Source organism: Cariama cristata, unplaced genomic scaffold (genome assembly GCF_000690535.1).
Source record: "Cariama cristata isolate BGI_N322 unplaced genomic scaffold, ASM69053v1 scaffold1227, whole genome shotgun sequence".
Classification (NCBI taxonomy): Eukaryota; Metazoa; Chordata; class Aves; order Cariamiformes; family Cariamidae; genus Cariama; species Cariama cristata.
In genome coordinates this window covers 89,740-97,227 of record NW_009624706.1, presented here as the reverse complement: position 1 = coordinate 97,227, position 7,488 = coordinate 89,740, and the positions used below count along the sequence as shown (strand labels likewise).

General features: G+C 44.9%; 1 protein-coding gene across 1 annotated transcript in view; it reads right to left on the bottom strand.

The window, feature by feature from the left end:
- The window catches only part of NDP (Norrie disease (pseudoglioma)), a 20,081-nt gene extending 16,769 nt beyond the window's left edge, over window positions 1–3,312 (bottom strand). The window contains exon 1 of the mRNA XM_009703259.1: window positions 3,235–3,312. The gene's annotated coding sequence lies outside the window, so the exon portion shown is untranslated. The remainder of the gene's footprint in view (window positions 1–3,234) is intronic.
- Between the last annotated feature and the right edge of the window lie 4,176 nt (window positions 3,313–7,488).

Below are 7,488 nucleotides of genomic sequence, written 5' to 3'. Positions count from 1 at the left end.
AAGGGTGATCTGGGTATGGCTACTCACCCCATCCTGAGATACCAGGACGTGGAGAAGGGCAGGGGAGCTGAGAGGCTGCACATTTAACGCTGATGAAAAGAAACACATGTTTACACAACTGACAATGATCCAGTGGAACAAGATATCACAGAGGGCAAAAGTTTAGCTGGGCTCAGCAAAAGGACCTGTTATGTATGGGAGGGTTACAGTCGCAAGGGTTTTATTTTTAAAGAGTTTTTGGAAGAGTTATAAGCTCTCAGGACTCTGAAAGTTCAGCTGATGGGGTTAGGGAAAAATCCTTCGCCACAGCAAGTTACCCTGTAGCTGCCTGCCACAGGGTCTCTATGTCTTTCTTTGATGTGGCCGCTTCCAGCCATGCTCAGGAGGTGGATTGCTCAAATAACATGGGACTGTGGCGCAGTCTCATGTAGCAAAACTTTTCTAAAACTCATACAGACAACTCTTGCCTCGTACTCAGCAGGACATTAGAGGCAGAGGAATTTGTAGTATTTGTAATACATCTATCTCATATTTATAATTCTAATTACAATGGTAGTATTGGGGGGGGGAAGGTTGTCTTTTTTCTTCTTCTTTCAGTTAAACAAATAATCCACCAGACTTGTTGCAAAAACAAATGTCTCAGTGGCTTCATGCAAGCTTTGCAGCATAGATAGTCAACTCCCTTCAAGGTCCAAGAACAACCCTGAGCGCTTCCTAGTGCATCGGAGAGCAGAAGAACCAGGCAGGGGACACAGTCGGCCCCAGGGGAAATGGGGAACGAAGGCGAATCCAGGAGAACTCCCTGTCAAATCAGTCACCGCAGGCATCAGTGCAAGACCCCAAGGAGATGGCTCGTTTCCCTCCCACCTGGGCAAAAGCGATTGCAATCCTGGCAACTCAAGCACGCACGAACATACAGATGCTATCACAAGCCTTGATGGCACACGAGGGATTGCTCTGGTGGGGCAGATGGCTTTTGCGGAGATCAGCCACGCGTAGGTAGCTACCTGGGGTATTGCTGCTGCGAGCTGCGAGCTGTACACAAGACTGGCTGTAACAAGGATCCTGCTCTGGGAGGGGGAACCATCTGTGTCCATGCCTCTGATCAAACCAGGCGCTGCGCAAACCCTGGACACCTATGTGAGACATCTTCAGGTAGAGATCTGAGCTTGTAACTAATCAGCAGCAGCCCCTAATTGTATCCCTTCGCTAAATCTAATTGCTTTTTAGTTTGTAAGCTTGAAACATCTATTCCTTCGACATTTGTGTTTAACGGGAAAATCTTAAAGCATCTTCTTATAACACCAGTAGTGCAAATCAGATTCCATTATTCCAGCAAAAGCATGCCAATGTATTTATCAGTCACACTGGGAACCCCTGATTCAAACTGGTGAGTAATTGCTCACCAAATAGTTCTATTTAGGTCGAGGGAATTATTCATGTGTATAACTGCTCACAGATATGAGTAAGGTCCCACAGCTGGACCAGAAGTGAACATTGTTAGTAATTCAAAAGAAAAAAAAAACAAACCCCAAAAAACCCCCAAAAATCTAGAGGTCCTAAAATGTAGATGTTCTTTCGAGGAGGGACAAATAACAGCCCTGTGATTATTACATCTGCATTTATTGACCTCACCAGGCAGCTGGCTTGCTTCTGTTAGAAAATAACTTTGCAATAAGGAACTGATTTGAAATAAATTTGTCCCCACTGCTAGTTTTAAATAACCATTTGCCCGTCCTTTTCCAGTATGGAGAGTTCTCCCCTCCCAGCCACTGGGACAGTTACAAAGCTTTAGGAACTGTCAGTAACATTTAGCATAAAGGGAACATTTTTTCATCTTTAAAGAGCTGCAGAAACCTTAACAAGTTACTTGTCATGCCGTCTGTCCCAGGCAGAAACAAATAAGACGTGTTATGGGGAGAAATTTAAATGAACTTGAGGGGTAGGATAAGAAATCTGCCCGACAGTCCCGCAAGAGTCAGTCCACACACATCGTCTCACAAATTCAGATTTGCCACAAGAAAATTACCCCCCAACACCGACTCTTTACTGACACTACAGCAGTTAGCTAACGTAGTGCTGAGATTGGTTTTCACATGGCCCATCTTCATTACTCTGTTTTTTGCTACTGGACCCATTCGTTTGAACTTTTATAGGATGAATTCACTCACCTGAATCCTTGCAGGGGGGACGGGGCTTTCTTCCTCAGCCAGTCTTTCTCAGGGCAGTGTCTGTTCCTGCGCCTCGCAGTTACACTACACCGACACTTTATCGCCGGGCTGGGAACAGTAAAACTCTTCTTTTGTCCCAAAGACACAGAGAACAGTTACACTCGTGCCTCTGACGCTGATACACAGCAAACTGAGCTGCCGGCAAAGAAGGAGAGCCTCCCTCTCTCCTTCAGCAGGCGGTCTGGGGTCCTGCAGCATCCTCCCGTGTCAGCCACCGACCGCACAGCCACGCTGCATTACGTGTCGCGCCGACGGCAGCGGCTACCTACTAAATATACCCCTCGGCGTTACAGCAACGGCAAACTCTGTGGCTTTCCTCATAGGTTTCAGCCAATCAAGAGTGTATGTTAAATCTGTCCTAATCCATAACCAGTGCTGTCCGGTCCATAGGAAAGCTTTCCAGAAGTTTGGATAAATAATAATGTGCAAATTAAGAGTGCTCCTGCGAAGCATGACACACAAAGCTAGAAATAAATATTGCCTGTTGTTTCAAATTATTCTAAGCACTCCGGCAGATGACTGGCAAGAGAACGGCATGCATAAGTAGTGATAAAAGTAAACAGTCCAGCTTTAAACTAGCGGGCTTGTCTATGTTCATAGAGCCCTATTGTAATGGGACAAAGAGGGTGCCGGCGATACCAGCGCTCTCCGGATGAATTCAGGGCAGAGTCCAGCGCGTCCATTCACTCCAACGCCGTACGGCTAGGACCAGCGCGGAGCTGCCGACATGAGCCCAGCATGCTCGCAAGAAGAGATGTATAACCAAGTTTCTCGGAAGCACACTGGACTCCGTACAGGCATCCTTTAGACAGGAGATACAGGTAATGATACAAGGATAAGCGGGAGATGCAGGTACTAGAGCTGTGTTGATTCCACATCAACACATTTTAATTTAAAAAATGGTACAAGGAGAACATATGTTTGTCAGATAAAGAGATTAAGCACTCAGTTTAAGTCCATGTAATACTCAAAATCTGGAAGAATCTCTTATTTGTGTGCTTACCTTTGGAAAATGCACCGCTCCTTCCTCCCCTCAAACTCTTCAGAGAGCTAAAAAGAGGTCCTGTTACTTCCAAATGCTTTTGTTCTTCCGTCCCTCTGTCACATGGCTTGCCTTTTATATTTGCAACACACAAAAGTTAGGGCTGTTGTTTAAGAGAGAGAGGGAGAGGGAGAGGGAGAGAGAGGGAATGTCAAATGGAAAAGTGCCATTGCAGTCGTATATCAATCAGGGCAGCGGCAGCAGCAGCTCGCTGGCAAATGGGAATTCCACAGAAATGTGAAGCTCTTGTTATCTGAGAAATCACAAAACACCACCAGCCAAGCTCCCCTCTGCAGGGACTTATTATTATTGGCAAGCCAGGAAATAGAAGGAAATGTAGGCGCTGGGTTTTGTTGTTGTTATTGTTTCGGATCTGGCGATACGTACGCTGTGGCATATGTAAGCCAGTGGAATATAAATCCTGAATCAAATTCCTTCCTAAACAAATGCACTGTGTGCAAGAGAAAGCAAACCACTGAGAAGCAAGGTAACAGAGCTAAGTGAAGAATCTGAAAGTAACGATTTAAAAAATTCGGTATCTGTTTGCACTTGGAAAATATCCATAAGAAAACTACCTTTTCCCTGGATTATTCATTAATCTCCTTTTTTTCCTGAAAGGTTTTTCTTAGAATTTTTTAACTGTGATTGATCTCAGATATCCTTAATTCAAGCTGTGCTGCTTCACTACAATTGCTCACCTAAATCATCTGACATTCCCTGGCTCTCCAGTCGGGTAAGCAGACAAGCATTTTCTATACAAATACTTGTCTGCAAATCTGCAATTCCAGTGCCTCAGATAACCTGCCCTGAAATCCTGAAGTTCCTCTCAAATAAACTCAGAAGTTTGCTCACAGAAGCAAAGTATCTCGTTGCTTTACCCACCTTCCTCTGAAGAACGCCAAGTTTGAACATGGTTATCTTTCAAACCTTTTATATACATATTGTGGTTTTATGCAAAAAAATGAATTCCCTGAGGGGCTGAAGGCAGACTCCATCCATGGGAAGACCCCGCTTACAAGAAGCACGTCGCAGGTCTGGATGCACCAACCCCTCTTCTCTTCTTCCGCAGCGGAGTGCGTTTCACTTCCCTTTGGAGTGCCCCGTAGTCATCCTGCGGCATTACAGAAAGCACAGACCTTAGCTGGTTAATTAAAAAATAGGCAACATAGCTGGTCATTCACAAGCTGGGTCTGTTCAGAGGCACTGGCCAGCAGATGGACGGGGTCCTGTGTCGATTGTGTTTGAACTCTAAAGGAAAGTTGGTATTTGATGGATGATGTTATTAGCTAAATGTCTTATGTGGTATAAGATCAAAGAACAGATGGAAATTATGCCTTAAAAATAGAATAATCTAAAAGGGGAATGGCTTGTAGATGAGTAAGCATCATGGAAACAATAAAGGAGACATTCTTTGGCTTGCTTTGCTGCCGAGCCAGGTTTGGCTGGTGGGATAAACAAATGATCCACTTAGGACCGAGATTCTCAGGATGTGAGTTTTGCTGCACATTTTTTCCCTCATATTCAGTGTTTATATTGTTTTGCCTCTTAAGTCAAGCCCGGGTCTCTCTCCCTGACCATATGTGTATCGGCTCTCTGCCTCCCTCGCAGATGCCACCGCGGGCACCCAAGGTGGATGATGGCAGAGCTCACCAGCACCTTTGCCTCGTTGTAACTGCAGGCTGAAATGTCACTGATGCTCTGGCACTACGCTTACCTTAAACGGATAAACTACACATAGCAATCTTTTTTAATTTAGCCAACACCTTTTAAAATTCAGGCTGTTGGCCCTTTGGTCATTATGCTGCCGGGTTGTCTCTCTTTTTCCATGGGCGAGAAAGTGGCTCATGTATTCCAGTTGCTTGCACTAAGGACCTGCCATGGGCAAGGCCTGGCTAAGCAGTTTCTGGATTAAATCCTCCAGGAGACAGTAGATATCCTACTCACGGTCTTCACTGAAAATGATGCATATGTTTTTTACTGGTGCAGCTTAGGTTTCTTATCTTTGCATCATCTACAGGTGACAATGTCTGTATTAAATGTTTGTTGGGTGCTAAGCATACTTTAACGCTCCACAACTATCAATAATACCTCAAACAGCGGTATTTTTGAGAAGTAGTGCTCAGTGGTTTGCTACCACAGCTACAAATTCCTAATACAGGAAAATCTGCAGATATTGGACTAAAAATTTTTCAAAAAATTAAAAGTGACTTTCAATTTTTTATCTTCAGCTTCAAGACCATGTTTGGCAGTAAGTGGAAGTTAATCAGCAGTTAATTGACCTCACAGGCTGGTGACTTATAAACTGATGCTCTCATTTGTGGCCTTCTGAAAGAACTTACACATGATCACGAGCACAAAAGTAGAAGCGTCAAACGTAGCCTCCCCCCACCTCAAGAACACTACGGCCCATAACTTTTTCATAGCTGTTCATAAATCTTCAGCCTCTCTCAACCACTGTGACTTAATCCCACCCATAAAACCAGTCATTTTAAAGAAACAAATAAAAGCGGAAAGCACAGGAGCCCAGAGCTCGGTTTTCAAAGATGATTAGACATCTGAGATGACCCTAGATATTAGATAAGATTTCCAGATTATCTGAAATATCCTGCTCCCGTCAATTCTGATCCGAGTTCCTTTCGGAGGGAGTTTATGTCACTTAACGATAGTTGCCTGAAAACTAAGTTCAGGCTCTCCCAGCAGCAGATGGAGAGTTTCCGTCCCAAATTACTTACAGTCCAGGCCAGTTTCAGGTTGGCATCAATAACAGTTTTTCTCTCTGTGAACAACCAAAGATATTCTGCTGACCCAGTTGGACTAAGTATCTATTTTTTTTAAATAGATAAAACTAGGTGAGATAAATCCCTCCCTCAAGGACTCAGGCTGTAATTTTGAAGAGATGAAGATCCACCTCTGCAAGGAGTTCTACCAACCTTCCTGGTTCCATCCCCATAAAATGCATTGCAGACCTGCAACCTCAATTTGCAGATTTCATTATTCCACCACTGTATGACCTACAAGGCTCATGTTTGTCCTCAGAAAAACATTGTTCTACCATTAACTGCCATTCAGTGGGACCGAATCATTTGCCCCGTTGGCATCATCATGCACCATGTTGCTTCCTCAAAAAGCAGGATTTCACCTCTCCATCGGTGCTTAGAAAAGACAAGCTGAAGAGCCTGACAAGGAAAACAATACACCAAGGAGAGATCTGGGATGAACAGTGGCTTGAACGTGTCTGTGGGAGAGGGACAGGTAGCAGTCAGGCAGGGGAAGGTTAGCATGAGTGATACGAGTGCACGAAGTCACTGCTCTGCCCTCCTGATGAAAGTTGCTGCCTGCCATTAGTGACACTTGGGCTTCTCTCCACTCACCACAGACCCGTGATGAACAGTTTGTATAGGACAAATGAAGAAATCTGGATTCCTACACATTTTTAAGCCTATGTCCCTCATGGTTACCCACTCAGGTTTTGTCTCTACGTTACCTTCAGCTCCCTGACCCCTGCATCTCTTGATGATGTGTGATGTTGCACCTTGCCCTTTGCTCCCTCCCACAAAATTATCAACCGCTTTTAAACCCCCTCCCAGACCTCTGTCTGAGCAAGGGGCAGCATGCCCTCACTAGTTAGCAAGCACGTGCTCATCACCCAGCTGGCTGTGGCTCCTCACCTCCTGAGACTGCCAAACTGTGGGTGCTTCAGTTTCCTTCTGCAGGACAGCAATAGGATGCAACACTCGTGCCTAAGCACCACAGCTCCTTACATGTCCAAGAAATTGTCTGGAAACGTAGTTTTCTCGAAGACCTCTGCCTTGTTGTTAAAACTGGTTGAAATTGGGCAGCTGGTTGAAAAGGCGATGGGAGAGAGTAACGTCAGGGCAGACAGACAAAAAGACAACTCAATCCTATGAGACAATCATAAATAAAAGAGTAAACATGGGGTTTTTTTCTGCCTTTAGACTTTGGAAGGTAGAGTCTCTTTCTCCTGGAAGATACTGTGGCCACCATGATCCCTGTCCCCATCACCTTTGGAGTGACTGGCTGCACCTCTCCGGTGTCCTTTGCCACTACTTCATATCTAGTGGAGAAAGAGGAAAGCTACCGTGTTTCTCTGGATCTCAGCAATATTGATCAACAGTTCTGCAGGCACTTGTGGGATTTATGCATCCTTCCTGAAGTCAGAGATCTCAGTCCCAGCTAGGGTCCTCTTATTGTCAG